Here is a 19,701-nt window from a genome sequence, read left to right on the forward strand (position 1 = left end):
ATATCAGCGATAACAAAATGACTCTGTGACAGAGTAATACTGGAAAATCCCAAGCATATCTACAGAACCAGGAAGAAAGTTATGGAAGACAAACTTGCCCAAATTGAGAAAGCTCAGTCGGAGTTACAAGATAATATCAAGAAAATGCAAGAAGATATGATGAATGCCCAAAAGGAGATGTTTGCCAAGTTTGCGAGTATGTTGGAAAGAAGAAATCCAGAACATGGGAAAAGTCCTATGCCAGAAGGTGTAACTGAGGACCCACTTCATCATCCAGGGTTAACCCCAGAACAATCTCAGAATGTTCAAGTGACCCCTGTTCATGTCGGGAAGGTGCACATTAATCCAGTCGGTGCTTCTGTTAACGTACAGCCTGGATCTAGTTCATATCAGGAAGAACATCAATATCATCAAGTTCCGGACCTTGATGAAGAAGCCAAGAAGGATCAAAACAATCTGTTGGAAGAGAAATGGAAGCAGTTAGAAAGAGAGGTCAGAGCCATGAAGGAAGATACCAGTGTCTATGGATTTGACGCAAAGGAGTTAAGTCTAGTTCCTGATCTGGTCTTGCCTCCAAAGTTTAAAGTTCCTGACTTTGAAAAGTTTGATGGTACCAGGTGCCCCTCTGCACATATCACAATGTTTTGTAGGAAGATGACCGGATACATAGGGGACGATCAATTGTTGATACACTGCTTTCAGGAAACCTTAACTGGCTCGGCAATCCGGTGGTATAACCAGCTGAGTAAAGTTAATATTAAATCGTGGAAAGACTTGGCTAAGTCCTTTCTTGAGCAATACAAACATGTGAAGGATGTTAGACCCAACAGAATGATGTTGCAAGGAATGGAAAAGAAGTTTAACGAGAGTTTTAGACAATATGCTCAAAGATGGAGAGATGTAGCGGTGCAAGTCCACCCGCCATTGGAAGAGGAGGAAACAAATATGCTTTTTGTCAACACCTTAAAGGCTCCTTTTTTCTCGCATCTTATCGGTAATCCTTATCGAAGTTTTGCTGATGTGGTTACAGCAGGGGAAATGATTGAAATGGCGATTAAGAGTGGAAAGCTCGAAGGATGAGAGTCTAGTAAGAGGCCACCAACGAGGAAAAAGGAAAGCGAAGTCAGTAATGTGAGGCAGTACGATTCTAATAACATCACTGTTTCCCGTCCTCAAGGAGCAGGGTCGTCAACACAAAATGATAATAGACAAGGGGCAAGGGACCAGAGGAGAGAGAGGCCTCAATTTGACCCCATCCCGATGACTTATAAGGAATTGTTTCAGATTTTGTATGATCGACATGTGGTTTCGCCATATCACGTGACACCAATACAACCTCCTTTTCCCAAATGGTATGATGCTAGTGCTTAGTGTGAGTACCATGCAGGGAACCCTGGGCATTCCATTGAGAATTGTACTGCTTTTAAGAAGGTTGTCCAAGCTTTGAGAATGAGGAATGTCATCAACTTTGGTGACAGTGAGCAGCCAAATATAGCTCAGAATTCGTTTCCAAGACATGCAGGGGCAGGAGTTAACGCGATTATTGAAGAGAAAGGAAAGAGAATTGTAAAGAATGTTAGTGAGGTGGTATCACCCATGAGTTGGGTGTGGTGCCAGATGGTCAAGGTAGGATTGTTGAAACCCAGTTTGATGGGTGAACAGTTTAACAGTGGAGAGGTGTGTCAGTATCATAACAGTGAAGGACACAATATTCAGCAATGTCCTGATTTCCTATCTTTGGTACAAGACATGATGGACAATAAAGAAATTGAGTTCTTTAGAGAGATTGCTGAAGAAGAGGAAGCGGAAGTTTGCGCTTCAGAAGGATCGTCTAAAGGGGTATACAATGCCAGTTGTCCTCTAATTATTACTCCCAAAAATCGAGTTGCTGAGAAGGTAGCCCCGAAAGTGGTTATTACACCTCCATCTCCATTCCCATATCGGGATAATAAACAAGTGCCTTGGAGATATGATTGCCAGATGGGAGATGTAACAAAAGAGAATGAGGAAATAGATGAGGTGGGACGTTTTACTAGAAGTGGTAGGTGTTATTCTCTTAATCCACCTAAAGAGTCTGAGAAGAAGGTTGCAGTTGATAAAGGGAAAAAAGTGGATGTGCAGATAGAAGAGGATAAGCCTGTTATTAATGAACCAGTAACCGAGAGTGAAGCGGTAGAATTTTTGAAGTTTCTGAAACACAGTGAATACAGTGTTGTGGAACAGTTACACAAGTTGCCTGCCCGTATTTCTGTTTTATCATTACTTTTGAGTTCAGAGGCCCATAGGAATGCTCTGTTAAAGGTTTTGAACCAGACTTTTGTTCCGAAAGAGTTTCCCATTGAAAAGTTGGATCGGTTAGTTTCCAATATACAAGCTGATAATTTTTTATCTTTTTCTGAGGATGAGATCCCTTCTGGGATGATTGGTAGTCAGAAGGCTTTGCACATTACAGTTAAATGTAAAGGGTATGTGTTGTCCCGGGTCTTGGTTGATAATGGTTCAGCTTTGAATGTGATGCCTTTAGTGACTCTAAAGAAGCTTCCATTAGATAGTACACTTATGAGAACCTGTCAAAGTGTGGTTCGAGCTTTCGATGGGACTAAAAGAGAAGTGTTGGGCAAGATTGATGTTCCTCTGAATATTGGTCCAACAACTTATGAAGTAGAATTTCTCGTAATGGACATTATGCCTACGTACAATTGTTTGTTGGGAAGGCCTTGGATTCATCAGGCCGGTGTAGTTCCATCCACATTACACCAGAGACTGAAATTTGTGATTGATGGAAGGTTGGTATGTATTCATGCTGAAGAGGACATTATTGCTTCTGTTTCTACTACTGCTCCGTATATTGAAGTTGATGAGCAAGCCGTCGAGTGTTCTTTCAGATCGTTGGAGTTTGTCAATGCTACGTTTGTGGCCGAAGGCAAGAAGATACCAAAGCCTCGATTGTCAAACTGTACCAAGATGGGGCTTAAATTGACTCTTGGAAGAGGAGCAAAAGTTGGAAAGGGTTTAGGCCGACAGTTGCAAGGACCGGTGAATCCCATATGCCCTATTACTAAAAAAAATCGATTTGGTTTGGGATATCAGCCAACTTCGAGGGATAAGATGAAGGGAATTAAGAAGGGCCAAGAAATCAGAAAGGCCAGATTGGCTGGTGAAGACCTTAGCTGGGAACCCATGACCTTCCCGCCGTTGAGTAGCATTTTCATGTCTGGGGGGCATATGTTTCAAGGGAATTCAAGAAACACTGAGACGATGGTTGAGAATTCCTTGGGAGATTTAGGCATTAACGTTATAACTGATGATGAATTTGAGGAAATGAGAGTTATGGGCATTTATCCTGCACCGCCGGGCTTTGTGTTGAACAATTGGACCGCGGAAGAACTGCCTGTAGTTTACAAATCTTTTACAGAGTAATGCACTGGAACTTTCTCCCTGTTGTTCATACCCTGGGGCAATAGATGATTTTATGTAAAGGGTTAAGCTGTTTGTTTTTTCTTGCTTTCAATAAAAGATGCATTCTGTTAGTTCCAAATGGCAAACATTTTCCCATTCATTTCATTCATTCATTCTTTGTTGTATATATGTATGTATTTATTTCTTTCTATTTATTTATATGGGAAAAGATCCTCCCATATGTATATATGTATATATATATCTTCTCTTTCATTATTTTTTTTTCAGGAGCTCAGATATCAATAATATGAATGCTAATGACTCTGACCCGGAGATTGATTTCGAGAAGCCTATATGTCAAGGAGAAATCGAGGATTGTGATGATGATGAGGGATGTGAACTACCTTCTGAATTGCTGAAAATGGTGGAGAATGAAGATAAGCAGATTCTACCTCATAAAGAGTCTATTGAAAGTTTGAATTTGGGGACGGATGAGGAACTGAGAAGAATGAGACCCGAGATACTGCTCAAGATTAAAGAGGAACTGAAGAAACAATTTGATGCCGGGTTTCTTAAAGTGGCCAAATATCCTGAATGGGTGGCTAATATTGTCCCAGTACCGAAGAAGGATGGGAAAGTTCGAATGTGTGTTGACTACAGAGATCTCAACCGAGCTAGTCCAAAAGATAATTTTCCTTTGCCACATATAGACACTCTAGTGGATAATACTGCTGGAAATTCTTTGTTCTCTTTTATGGATGGTTTCTCTGGCTATAATCAAATTAAGATGAACCCTGAAGATATGGAAAAAACGACGTTCGTTACCATGTGGGGAACGTTTTGTTATAAAGTAATGTCGTTTGGATTGAAAAACGCCGGGGCAACATATCAAAGGGCCATGGTGACGTTATTTCATGACATGATGCATAAAGAGATAGAAGTTTATGTCGATGATATGATTGTCAAAGCTAAGACAGAGGAAGAACATATCGGGAATTTGAGAAAGCTTTTTAAAAGACTAAGAAGATGTCAGCTAAAACTCAACCCAAATAAATGTACTTTCGGGGTGACATCTGGGAAGTTATTGGGTTTCGTAGTAAGCCAAAAAGGAATTGAAATAGACCCAGATAAAGTAAAGACTATTCAAGACTTGCCAGCCCCACGAACACAAAAAGAAGTCAGAGGGTTTTTGGGGAGATTGAATTATATAGCTCGGTTTATTTCACAGCTGACGGAAAAGTGTGATCCCATATTCCGCCTTCTTCGCAAGAATAACTCAGGGGAATGGAGTGAAGACTGTCAAAGAGCTTTTGAAACAGTGAAGAGATATTTGTCGAGCACTCCAATTTTAGCGCCACCCATCTCAGGCAAACCTTGATTCTTTATTTGCCAGTTTATGAAAATTCAATGGGATGTGTGCTGGGGCAACGTGACCAAACTGAGAAGAAAGAAAGGGCTATTTATTATCTCAGTAAGAAGTTCACTGAATGTGAGACAAGATACTCACCCATTGAAAAGTTGTGTTGCGCTTTAGTATGGGCTACCCGAAGGCTTAGACAATATATGTTGTATCATACTACTTTGCTTATATCCAAGCTTGATCCCTTGAAATATCTAATGGGTGTGCCTGCATTATCTGGAAGATTAGCTCGTTGGCAGATCTTATTGTCCGAGTTTGACATCCAGTATGTAAACTAGACGGCAATTAAAGGAAGTGCTATAGCGGAATTCATTGCAAGCAGGGCTTCGGAGGAATATGAGTCGTTGAGCTTTGATTTCCCAGATGAATATTTAATGGCTATTTCGGTAGAAGAAGCAGTTGCATCCACTAGCAAATATTGGAAGTTGAACTTCGATGGTGCTTCAAATGCCATGGGACATGGAATTGGGGCAATTTTGGTCTCACCAGAGGGAGAGCATTATCCTTTCACCAGTCGGCTTAATTTTGAGTGTACTAACAATATGGCTGAGTATGAAGCTTGTGTTCTGGGTCTTAGAGCTGCTGTTGAACGCAAAGTAAAAATGCTCAAGGTGTATGGAGATTCAGCTTTGGTAATATACCAGCTCAGAGGAGAATGGGAGACAAAAGATCCCAAGCTTGTAGAATACCGTAAGTTGGTTATGGAGCTTGTTGAAGAATTTGAAGAAGTAACTTTCAATTACCTCCCCAGAGAAGAGAATCAAATGGCAGATGCCTTAGCCACACTGGTAGCAGCGTTTAAGATGAACGAGCATTCAAATATGATGCCCATTGAAATGAAAGCTTATGAGTATCCAGCCCATTGTTTTAATATCGAAGAGGAAGAAGATGGAAACCCTTGGTATTATGATATCTTGCAATATATAAGGTATCAGAGTTATCCAGAACAGGCTACTGAGAATGATAAGAGAACCATTAGAAGAATGGCATCAAGGTATGTGCTTGATGGTGAGACTCTATATAAGAAAAGTCTGGATCAGGTCTTGTTAAGATGTGTGGACGCGAAAGAGGCCAAATTGATTCTTGAAGAAGTGCATGAGGGAATATGTGGTACCCATGCTAATGGGCATGTTATGGCTAGGCAAATTATGAGATTTGGGTATTATTGGTCAACTATGGAAACAGACTGTATCAATTATGCCCGAAAATGTCACAAGTGTCAGATTTATGGAGATAGGATACATACTCCTCCTCATCCGTTGCACGTAATGACAGCTCCGTGGCCATTCTCAATGTGGGGCATGGATGTTATTGGACAAATTTCGCCCAAAGCTTCAAATGGTCATCGCTTCATTCTGGTAGCCATAGATTACTTCACCAAGTGGGTAGAAGCAGCTTCTTATGCAAATGTTACTCAGTCTACAATATGCAAATTTTTGAAGAAGGAGATCATTTGTAGATATGGTTTGCCCGAGATGATTATCTCCGATAATGCGTTGAATTTAAATAATAAGATGATGGACTCGATCTGTAAACAGTTCAAAATAAAGCATCATAATTCCACCACTTATCGCCCAAAGATGAATGGGGCAGTTGAGGCGGCCAATAAAAATATCAAAAGGCTCATAGAGAAAATGACTGAGACCTATAAGGATTGGCATGAAAAGTTGCCCTTTGCTCTGTTTGCTTATCGAACTTCAGTACGAACGTCAACTGGGGCAACTCCGTTTTCTTTGGTTTATGGGATGGAAGCTGTCTTACCTATTGAGGTGGAAATTCCCTCACTTCGGATTTTGTCAGAGGTAAAGCTTGATGAGGCAGAATGGGTCCAAGCTAGGTATGACCAGTTGAATTTGATTGAAGAAAAGAGATTGAAAGCTATTTGCCATGGTCAGATGTATCAAAAACGTATGATATGGACACATGGTAAGAAAGTTCGCCTTCGAGAATTCCATGAGGGAGATTTGGTGCTTAAAAGGATTTTGCCTATTCAGAAAGATTTCAGAGGAAAATGGATGCCCAATTGGGAAGGACCTTATGTTGTCAAGAAGGCCTTTTCTGGGAGAGCTCTAGTCCTAACTGAAATGGACGGATCAGAATTACCATATCCAGTGAATTCCGACGCTGTTAAGAGATATTTCGCTTGAAGAAGAAATAAAAGAGAAAAAAAAACGAAAAATGAAAAAATAATAATAAAAATGAGAAAAAGAAAAAGAAGAAAATAAAAAAAGAAAAAATGAGAAAATAAAAATGAAAAAAAAGAAAGAAAAACAAAAAGAGAAAAATGAAAAAAAAGATAAAAATAAAAGGAGGGTTCAAGACGAAAACCCGAAAAAGACGTCTTGGAACCAAAGGAGATCTCAAGTTGAAAACCCGCAGAGGGCGGCTTGAGTTGAATTTGAAATTCAGAATTCGCGCATGGTGGAGGTTCTGAATCAATTTTGGAAGTGGAAAGAGCTCCTGATATGGATAGTAACAATGACGGTTGGTAATCAGCGATGAGACTAAAGATTAATGAGTCTCGATTCAAATAACCAAGAGAAATTGAATGCACATGAGATTCAATATTGGTTTAGGGCATCTAATGATAGATATTTGGGAGTTTAGAAGTAGCTTCATATTATTAAGCATCACAATTTTGGAAATCTTTTTGACAGAAGTTACACTCAAGATATTCTAACGGCGTGCCAGTTCAAAAGCATTTGCATTATTGATATTTGAAGACGCCTACTCTTTTGTTCTTTTATTGTTTCTAGTTAAAAGTTTGCCATTTAGTTGCCTAAAATTCTCTGTATTTATATAAATAAAGAGATATCTTTCCTTGTTCGTTTCCCTTTTGTAAGCATCTTATTTTGAAAAGTTAAAACATATAACTTAACTTGAAGTACATGAGATCACTTTGTATTATTGTGCAAAAGGTTTTGGAAAATGCAGGTATTCTGAAGTTGACAATGGTTTAAAGATGTAAGTTTGTGTGGCTACGGGAAGCTAAAACCTTGGAATTCATAGAAAATCTCAGCCATGATAAGAATACCCAAAGAGATTGTCATTGGTCAAGAAGTTGGTCATGGGTACTGGTGGGTTTCAAGAAAAGAAAGGGTCAAGGTTCTGTTAAGCCGAGAGATATGAAATTGAGATTGTTAACTGAGGTAAACTGGTCAAACGTTCTGTGCCCAAGATGAAGCCGAGTTTCATCGAGATCAAAGGAGATAGAGTTCCTTCGAATAAAAAAATGCATCAAATTGCATATTTGCATACATTTAGGCATGAATAGGATCATGGCACTCATAATTGCATGATGACTTAAGCATTTGCAGGTTTCCCAATGATAGTTGAAGATTGAAGATATTGAAGCATCGAGATGAAGATATTTGGTTTGGAGATTTTGAAAAGAATGATGTTTATACGAAAACTGAGCTAAAGCAGATTCACGTATCCAATGGTTTCCAGACAAGTTTTCGCGATGGAGATGAATTTTCAGAAATTTTATCAAATTCTAAATTTTTGAATATAATATTTTCAAATATACATTAATGATTGATAATGTTTGATTTTCAGGTTGGACTTCCAAAACAGGTCAATCTTAAGCCTTCACGAAAGAGTAGTGAAGCAAACTCGTTTGTTGAAGATTGTTCGAGTTCTATACTCTCTGAAGGAATAGAGAGCGGACCCGTTTTATGAAGATTGAGTCCTATACTCTCTGAAGGAATAGGGAGCGGACAAGTTCGATGAAGATCGAGTCCTATACTCTCTGAAGGAATAGGGAGCGGACAAGTTCGTTGAAGATTGAGTCCTATACTCTCTGAAGGAATAGGGAGTGGACAAGTTCGTTGAAGATTGAGTCCTATACTCTCTGAAGGAATAGGGAGCGGACAAGTTCGTTGAAGATTGAGTCCTATACTCTCTGAAGGAATAGGGAGCGGACAAGTTCGTTGAAGATTGAGTCCTATACTCTCTGAAGGAATAGAGAGCGGACCCGTTTTGTTGAAGATTGTTCGAGTTCTATACTCTCTGAAGGAATAGAGAGCGGACCCGTTTTGTTGAAGATTATTCGAGTTCTATACTCTCTGAAGGAATAGAGAGCGGACCCGTTTTGTTGAAGATTGTTCGAGTTCTATACTCCCTGAACGGATAGGGAGCGAACCCGTTTTATGAAAATTGTTCAAGTCTTATACTCTCTGAATGAATAGAGAGCAGACACATTTTATGAAGATTGTTCGAGTCTTATACTTCCTGAAGGAATACGGAGCAGACTCGTCATTTGAAGATATTTCAAGTCTCACTTATCCCGACATAATATTGAGTGGTTTAATCTTTTGAAGTTCTCATGACCGGACAAATTCGATCATCTTTTGATCTTTGCTCTAGTCTCGTTACACGACAATGAGCAAAGAGGGGCAGCTGTAGATGCTCGTTTCTGTCCGGGGCCAAGTCGGAGCAGACCCGAAGCAACGAGAGCCCAGATGAGCCCAAACCAGATGAAGGTCCAGCTCAAGACCAATTGACAACAGTTGGATACAGAAAAAGAAAGAGATCGAGGTTGGTTTTTAGCAGTTGAAATAATTAGATAATGGGGAATTAAAAAACTGTAAATAGTCAGTTTTGAGAGGCATTAACCATCGGGAATCAACAGAAAAAGGGGGGGACGAGCAAAAATTAAATGGCAAAAAAAAAACAGAGGAGAAATTGGTAGCCATTCCTAACCATTAACACACATCAAAAAAAAAAAAAAGAGATTTCAATCAAAAAAAATACCCATTCAAGCATATTTATTTAGCTGATAATGAGATAATGTAACCCTTACTTACCGGAGTTGAAGAGGAGAACCGCCACGTCGCTTGTATCCTCATTCCAGTCATCGAGGAGATCACGCATAAGAAAAGTCCCAAGGAATCTCACCGTTGTATGCATAAACTGAAGAAGCAAAATAAAGTAATTTTCTATCGGTACTTCGATTTCCAATATTTCTTTATGTGTTCTTATTTTCAAGCAAATGAAAGATATGAGAAAAGAAAAAGTTTAGTTCGTTACCTTTTTTAATTCTGTCTTTACCAAGTATAAGGAAACCGAGAGTTCTGGTTGTTCTTGGTTCTGCATTGTTCCATTGGTCGTTTAAGAGGGAGATCGGTGAGGTTTAAAAAGGTTTGGTTAGGTTTAGTTTTAGTTTTGGCCTTGGTGGTCGTTGTGTGTGGTGGCCGTAGCTTCTATGGCTGTTGGGGTAGCCAGTCGTGTAGGGTTGCGCTTGGAGCAGCGCCGTTCGTGAAGGAGAGTGTTAGAGAGAAGAGTTTTGGTTCCTCATCGGAACCAACTGCAAGTAGTGAACACAGCAGCTTTGTGTTGTTGAGAGAAAGAGATAGAGAAGATGAGAGGTTCGGCCATGGAGTGTTTGGGGTAGCCAGTCGGGTATGGTGGCTCAAGGAGAGGACGCTGTTGTTGGCTAGAGGTTTGGTCTGGGTTTCGTCGGACCACGGTGGCCGAGGCTTTAGGTGAGCATGGGAAAAGGTGAAATTTTGGCCGAGTTTGAGCATGAAGAAGATGAGTGGAGAGTTGCAGTGTGCGATCGTGGGGAAGAAGAAGGGAGAGATAGAGAAGAAGAGAGGAACGGCTGGGTTGAGAGTTTAGGATTAGGTTTAGTTTATAATTAGAATTTATATTAGAAATGTTAGGGTTAATTATTCGTAAGTCATCGTCTTTTAGGAGTTATTAGCGCGAGGTCTAGTATATTTAGCTTAGTATATTTTAGTCCTCGATTAGAATCTTTTATTTTTCATTTTATTTCTCATATTTTTCGCGTATTTGATTTCATCCTTAATTAGTAATATACTTAAAATTTGTTTTTTAGACATTTCACTCTTAATTTTCGCATGTTTCGTTTTAGTCCATGTTTAAGTTTCTTATGTGTATGTATGTATGATTAGTTATGATTCATTTAGGGTGTATGTTTATCCTAGGTTTGAATGATGGCGATATGTGTGCATATGTTATTATACGGTTCATAAGCATGGATTTAGAATCTTTACATGACATCATTTTGGTATAATTTGCATGATAGCCTCATTTGCATAACTTGACCTATTACATAATCGGACTAAGGGTAATATACTTTTAATTTAAAATTGTATTAAGTGGGCAGTCATAACTGATTTGAGGTCTGCTTTTAACGATTTTAAAATAAAAGTGTATCCCGAAAGTGAAACCTAAAAATTGATCCATCACACTAAAATTTGGGAACGAGAGAAAAAGAAATGTTCGTTTATTTAAATATATCGAGAAAAGGTTGTTATATCTTTAAGATCTGGTCTCGATATTTGTAAATAATCGAACATTCTTTATCTTTCTAAAATAACTTGGTAATTTTAATTTAATTCGTTTGAGTATTCTTGAATGTTTTAAATTTACATTTTTGTTTTATGGGATCAAAAATCAAATTAAGTTCGAATTTGTAAAGTTCATTGCAAAAACGTTAATTAATCGATTAGGTACCGATTTAGGGCGTTGTGGGGGTGCTAATCCTTCCCCACACGTAACTGACTCCCGAACTCAGATTTTGGTAACGCAGACCTCAATTTGTTGTTTTAATTAAAATTAATTTTTATTTAAAATGACAAAGCATTTTTGGGTGCCCAATCACACCCTAATCAAAGATTGGTGGCGACTCTTTGAACCGTATTTTTCGATCATAAAGGAAATCCAAAAATTTTCGAAACGAGGGGTCTTTTAAATCGCATTTGTTTTTAAATTAAAAAGAGATAATTAAGAATTAATGTGTTTTTTTAAAATCTCTACCTTTTTTCACCCTTCAAGAAAAAATCGTTTCGACAGAAAGATGATTGTTTTGATACAAAGGAAGACTTGAAGATAGCTTTGTATACGAAATGTGTGGAAGATGGCGTATGATTGCAAAGAGGATAAAAGATTGCGAAATGTTTCAAGTTAGGACTTTTATTGATAAACATACATGTTCAAGAACCCAAGTTTTTCCTCACCATAGACAGGCAAACAAAAAGGTGTTGGGTGGTTTTCTGGCTGAGTTAATGTTTTTGAATGGCAGGGTATATCGGGGACATGAAATTATGACTGACATGAATGCTCGGTTCAAGATTAGTATCTCATATTCTCAAGCTTGGAGAGCCAAATGTTATGCCTTGGAATTGTTGAGGGGGTCTCCAGAAGCATCGTTTGCCCAATTGCCGGCTTATTGTCACAATTTAAAGCTGAAAAATCATGGGTCGGTAACTTATATCAAAACAGATAGAGATGGACGCTTTGAGTTGCTGTTTATCGCCATTGGTGCTGCGGTTAGTAAATCAATATAATTTTGTTGACTCATTTTTGTTAGTTACATGCATTTCACATTTAAATGATTATATTTCTTGTGTATATGATTTTGTAGATTCGTTCGTTTATTACTTGCATGCGCCCAGTTATTATAGTTGGCGGAGCACATTTAAAAGGTCGATACCTTGGAGTAAACTTATTAGCAGTAGCCATGGATGCTAACAATGGGATACTACCAATAGCTTACGGGGTTGGCAAATCTGAAACCTCTTATTCATGAACATGGTTTATGGGGCATCTTAGGGATTGCATAGGTCCTATTATCAATCTGATAATCATATCCGATATGGAAAACTCAATTGACAATGCTGTTAGAAGGTATTTCCCAGATGCTTTTCATGGACTTTGTGGTGTTCATTTATATAGAAATCTAAAATCAAGGTCTGCTGGTATAAAAAATCACAAATAGACATACTGGAAGGCTGTAAAAGCTTATCGGGAAGTGGATTTTAATAAGCATATAAATTGTTTAAAACATGTTTTGCCTCAGTGTGCTCAAACACTAGAAGATGTCGGGTTTGAAAGATGGTCAAGAGTACACCAACTTGGAGCAAGATATGGTTTCATGACGTTAATAGTGCAGAATCAATCAACGCTCTAAGTCGTCATTCCCGGAAATTACCCATTACTATGTTAATGGAGTTTTTTCGAGCCTCTATTCAACAGTGGTACTACAAGAAAAGAAACCATGCAGGTATTATTTCTTTAAATTCGTAACTTATCATATAATTTACTAAGTATTATTTATTTAAATTTACAGGAACATTGGAACATCGTGTTACACCATGGACTGAAAAAAAGATAACGAAACGTGTTGTGAAGTCAATGTCATGGAGAGTTGAACCATGTTCAAACACTTTGTTTGAAGTACTGGATAATAACTTAAATGGGCTTGTCGATCTAAATGCAAAGACATGTAGTTGTATGAAATGAAAAACATCTGGTTATCCATGTGGCCATGTTATAAAAGTTGCTCTTCATCTAAACCAAGATGATTCAAGCGCATATGCTATGGATTGCTACACTACAGAAGTATATCGACAGACTTATGCCGAGATTATCTACCTTATTCCACATCCTTCTGAGTGGGACATACCAGATGACTTACAAACAGTTTTGCCACCAGCCATGGACAGAAGGCTACCTGGCCGACCAAAAAGTCACGATCGTATACCGTCTAAGGGTGAAGAGAAGAAGAGATCGACATGTAGTCGGTGCAAGGAAAGTGGTCATACAAGGTTGACATGTGGATCACCAGTGCCATCACAATCATCTTTTCCTCTACCAAAATATGGATCATCAGCAAAATCCAAAGCTCTTATGGTGTCAAGCAAAAGGCAATCAAAATCGCAATCAAAATCTCAATCACAATCGGCTTCACCTTTTGGGACTATTAACTTAGGTGATTTTTAAATGCAAACGTTGTATTATGTGTATTTTATGTGTAAACTTTTAACATTTTCAGTTAGGCCCATGTATATTAGTAACTTGAGTTTGAACATTGCTATGATTTGTTCAGTTATTATCACTTATTACACATTCATTTGACTATCGCAACGCGAATATGACTATCACAACGTGAATTTGAATATCGCAATGCGAAAATGACTATCACAACGCTAATTTGACTATCGCAACGTGAATTTGACTATCGCAACGAGAAAATCGCAAAGTGTATTAGACTATTGCAACGTGAATTTGACTATCGCAACGCGAATTTAACTATCGCAACGCGAATTTGACTATCGCAACGAGATAATCGCAACGCGAAATGACTATCGCAACGCGAATTTGATTATCGCAACGGGAATTTGACTATCGCAACGAGAAAATCGCAAAGTGTATTAGACTATCGCAACACGAATATGATGCAGATTGAAATCAACAAATCAACTTTTACATTTCAATCAATTAAACAAGCACAAATAAGAATTATTTACACATCAATAATCAACTTCTAATCAATTAAACAAGCACAAATAATAATTATTTACACATCAACAAATAAGAATTATTTACACATCAATTAAACAAATCAACTCTTATTATATTATTTTTCTCATCAATTAAACAAGTCAGACTTTTAAGAATCAATTACAATAAAAAAAAGTGTACCCCAAACAGTTGTTTATACTCATCAATTTCACGCAGCTCACTTCAGGATTAACATGCAGAAACCAAACATTTGCTCAAATAACACTTTCTACACATCTAAAACCAACAAACAACAAATTATTATTGAATTCTAGGTACTTAACAACACTTGCATTTGACTTACAAATTGTTTATGGACACTTTCATAACGCGGATGCATGTAGGCAACGTCTCGAATATATCGCTCAAGCCATAAAATATTGAAACCACAAGCCTACTGCACCTCTATCTCTATCGGTGGGAGGTAGAAACTGTGTACTTCCTGTCGTCAAACGCTCCAAGCACATGCATACGAGAGGACCACAATCCCCTCTGGCTTTCGGCGTTTGTTGTGGCGTGGTCTCGTCTCTGATAACTGTAACATTGAACTTCTTTGGCTTCTTGTTTCCAGAATAAGTCCAATAATTAATCGCATCCAAGAATTTAGCCAAATGAGAGCTCCATCCCTTAATAATATCTCTCAAATCAGACAATGATATGTAATTTATCATGTTGTCATATACTATTGTCTTCAGGGATGGGAGCTGAAGCTCGACGAGAAGCCAATGAGTACGTTCCAAAACAGGGATAAACACATGCAATCATAAGTAATAATTCAAATTGCGCACTTATTTATGAACACATTTAAAATATTTAAAAAAAAAATAAATACTAACCTTATCGACCTCCCACCATGCAGGATAAAGTTTAGCTTGTCCATTAGCCAACACATATGATTCCTGTCGTTGATTCTTCAAGTGAACTACGTGAAAAGACGTCAGCATAATTGTATATCGCGTATTTTTTTTATTTTTATTTTTCTTCAAAGCCCTTACTATTAGAAGACGTGACACCTATGCATCAATATGTTGTTTTACAAAAAAATACATATATTAGTAAATTACATAAATTTAAAAAAAATTAATCAAAATGAAATATAAAAAGAAATATAAGACTTACCCCCCATCGAAATAGCCATTGTCTTCAACCCCTAATAACACACCCCACCAAGACCGTTCAATCAACAAATGCATATCATCGTTGAGTTTGTATATGTCAGCGTAACACCCCTGGATCCGCTCATGTAGATAAAAATCAACTGCGGTCTTAGTCCAAAGGGTATTATCCAGAATTGTTTCCGGTAGTTTTTTCCTCTCCACTTCATATGCCGGAATGGTACTGGCCGGTAACTTATACGAAAGCCAACAGTCATCCATCATGTCTGGCACGGGAGGGGGTTTCTCAATAATTCGATATAATATGCCGTATGAATCGGGCTCTAGAATGTTGGGAGGGACCTATTCAACGATAACATGGGCCTCTTGAACGGTGGGAGGGGACTCTTGAGGGATGATAGGGGCCTCTTGAACGATAGGAGAGGCCTCTTGAACGATGACAGGTGAGTCGGGCTTCTTTTTACGGAGTCTTCGCACTATTGGGGTGAACGAAGATTTAATGACACGTGCACGCCGTCTGATGCATGAACCCCGTCGTGCAAGAAAAAACCCGACGTAAAGCATCCACCTTATCGGGCCGCTAAAAATAAATTAATACATAAAATCAGTAAATAAACATACATGATATTAAACAGTGAAAACAAAGACAAATATGTTTCAAACTTGCACGGTATTCACCCAAGTCATTATTCTATCATAGTTCACAAAATGCATCAGATAACATTCCGGAAGTAAGCACTTATATAAACATTTAAAAGGATAACATATAGGTTTAGTGCATGTTCAAGGACAACATAAAGGGTAGTAGTTTATTCTTCAAACTTAAATTTGCAACACTGTGAAGTTAGTATTTGTCTTTGTCTTTTGGTTGAAGTAATGTAATCCATTCAAGTTTCAATTTGCAGAAGAATAATAGTTTCTGAAACTTAAAATCGCAACACAAAACTTAAAAGCGCAACACGAAAATGATTATCGCAACGCGAATTTGACTATCGCAACGCGAAATGACTATCGCAACGAGAAAATCGCAACGCGAAACCAAAATTGCAACGCGAAACTAAATTCGCGTTGCGATAGTCATTTTCGCATTGCGATTATCCCGTTGATATAGTCAAATTCGCGTTGCGATAGTCATTTTCGCGTTGCGATAGTCGTTTTCGCATTGCGATTATCCCGTTGTGATAGTCAAATTCGTGTTGCGACTATTCCTCTTCTGCAAATTGAAACTTGAATGGATTGCATTACTTCAACCAAAAGACAAAGACAAATACTAACTTCATAGTGTTGCAAATTTAAGTTTGAAGAATAAACTACTACCGAATGAATTTACTAAGCAATCCAAAAGACAAATATGAATTTACTGACTTCAACCAAAAGACAAAACAAAGACAAATACTAAGTTATTTTAGAACTGTTTAGCAGTATTGGCAGCAACCGAATGAATTTACTAAGCAATCCAAGTGAAATGGTTAATCTAAGTGAAATTACGAGTAAATCAAGTTAAATGAAAAATATTAAACTTACCTCGTTGCGTAGAGTATGAACCTCATTCTGCAACGATGCTACCATCTCACGTAGAGCCGCTACCTCACCACGTAAAGTAGATACCTCCTCACGCCATTCACCATTGTCATCGCGTAAAGTACTGACCTCCTCATGCAAGGCATTGACCTCATCACGTAACTCCCCTAACTCATCTCGTGGAGGTGGAGAACAGGGAGATAAATGTCATGGCATCTTTGTCGGTCGTCTATCATGAGGTGATGGTGGAGAAGAGGCTCGATGATGTGACAGAATAGGTGATGACTCTCGTTGTGGAGGTGTATAGTGTGGTCGATCAGGTGATGGCTCTGGGTGAGGTGATGGCTCTCGAAGTGAAGGCTGCTCATCATCCGTGCCATCAAAAAAACGCTTACTAGCTTGCCACCAATCAGTGGCAAGCTCAGCCTCCGTGGGTGTCAGCCTCTGTAATGGAGTGTTGGCCTCCTAACAATATAAAAGCTCAAATAAAGTTAAATGTGTACTAGTAATAACTTGTTTATATATGGTAGTATTTATGTTAACTTACATCATTTATTGTCGTATACCGTAGTAACTCTTCCCAAATCAACAGCCGCCATTTCCTCTTACAGGAAATAACCCTAGGAATATCATTTGAAGTTTTGAATGCATATGTCTGCATGTCGGGAAAAGCCTCAAATATCCAAATCTACAAACAATATAATACACAAACATTAGTAATTGTTAAAATAATTGATTATAATTTTGGAAACATTATATAGAAATTCTTACCTTAAAGGCCCAAATAAAACCTGACAAAGTGTATTTGAAACCATCGCCACACAAACTTTTGCGGTCATCAAAGGTAGACGACAACTTATTCCAGGTAGCTTTCCATAGATATGAACCCCACGGAAATAGGTTCCATGCATTTAGGTCCTCTACCAATAATATTAGGTCCTTAGGAATAGGTTGTCTGCCCTCTTTGCCTAAAAAGCCAGCATACAAAAGTACTAAAAGGCATACTCGGACAACATCAACGTCATCCATCCGAGTAAAACCATCTTTTTTATTAAATAATCTCGTCAAGTCGTCGACGTGTAAATTCGGCTTCTCCATTAACAGCTCAGGAAAAACCCGGGATAACCATGATGGGCGGGTAATATGACTAGTGTATCGACCTACATCATCGTGTCCGAAGCGTAGACCAGTGATTAAGCAAAACTCCTCCCGCCCAAAACACGTATACGCCGGTGGAAAATGAAACCATATCTCTTCATTACCACGTTCTATACTCTCGGGTAGATCGCGTGTCATGGTCTGAAGCCACAAATGGGTCAACATAGCATCTCCACCTGGATGTTGTACTTTCAGCCATGGCCCGAAGCAAGTATCCTCAAACAATTGTCTTTGTACAGGTGAAAGCTTCGACGCAATTGTAGTGACTAGGCTTATTTTATTCCTTAAGGTCAATTGAGCCGAAAAAAAGTTCTACAAAAACAATAAACATACCAAGTTAGATATACCAAAAACTACACTGTGAAGATATACCAAAAACAATAATAAACATAAAGCGTAGTAGTTTATTCTTCAAACTTAATTTTGCAACACTGTGAATTTCGTATTTGAATTTGTTTTTTGGTTGAAGTAATGCAATTCATTCAAGTTTCAATTTGCAGAAGAAGAATAGTTTCTGAAACTTAAAATCGCAACACGAAAATGAAAATCGCAACACGAAAATGATTATCGCAATGCGAATTTGACTATCGCAACGAGATAATCGCAACGTGAAATGGCTATCGTAACGAGATAATCGCAACGCGAATTTTGTCGTTGCAATTTTCATTTCACGTTGCGATTCTCGGTTTCAAATGGTCATTGTCTAAAATTGAAACTTGAATGAATTACATTACTTCAACCAAAAGACAAAACAAAGACAAATACTAACTTCACAGGGTTAAAGACTAAACAGTAGCAGTATTGACAACAATCTATTATTGAAATTACCAATAAACTTATCATTAATTTCAATATGAAAAACCTAATAATAAAGCAAAAATTTTAAAATAAAAATAATTAAAAAAACTAACCCTCGGTGGTTGATTTGGTTGATTTTCCATTTCTGATCGTGAATGATTGTGAGGGTGGCTCTGAGAGATGGAGATAGACGGATTTCGTCGGAGATGGGGATGGATTTCGCCGGAAATGGGGATGGATTTCGTCGGAGATGGGGACGGATGTTGCCGTAGAGAGTGAGAGATGAGACTGAGTTGTGATTTAGGGTTTTAGGTTAAGAGTTGCGATTACGGGTAAATATTCGTGTTTGGAATTTGAAAATAAAATATGCGTTGCGATACTAATAGCGCTTTGAAAATCGCATTGCGATTTTATATTATCGCAACGCGATAGTCAGAATCTCGTTGCGATAGTCAGAATCGCGTTGCGATCACGTATTATCGCGTTGCGATAGTCCGAATCGCGTTGCGATAGTCAAAATCGCGTTACGATCACGTATTATCGCGTTGCGATTTACATATTCGCATTGCGATTTACATATTCGCATTAAATCGCAACGCGGATTTCGAAAATCGCAATGCGATGGTCAAAATCGCGTTGCGAATCTGGAAACTGAATTGCGATAATAGAGATCGCGTTGCGATTTAGAGATCGCATTGCGATTTTGTTGGTCATTTTGGCAAATCGTAAAAAAATTGGTTAAAATCGTATATTATAAGGAATTTTCGGTCACTGAGGTTATTTTCTCTTATAATAATATTACGTTGAACCTAATATTTAGGGGTTTTTTTTTATAAAAATAGAACACCAAGTTTTAGAATCAAATGAAAAAAATCCCTTGAACTCTCGTATAAAAAATCTTTCAATTAATATTAATAAAATGCGATTTTAGTTTTGGGAATTACATTTTGTTAACCAAATAATGAAATTTAGCATTCC

Source organism: Hibiscus syriacus, unplaced genomic scaffold (assembly GCF_006381635.1).
Source record: "Hibiscus syriacus cultivar Baekdansim isolate YM2019G1 unplaced genomic scaffold, ASM638163v2 tig00116951_pilon, whole genome shotgun sequence".
In the NCBI taxonomy this organism is placed as follows: domain Eukaryota; kingdom Viridiplantae; phylum Streptophyta; class Magnoliopsida; order Malvales; family Malvaceae; genus Hibiscus; species Hibiscus syriacus.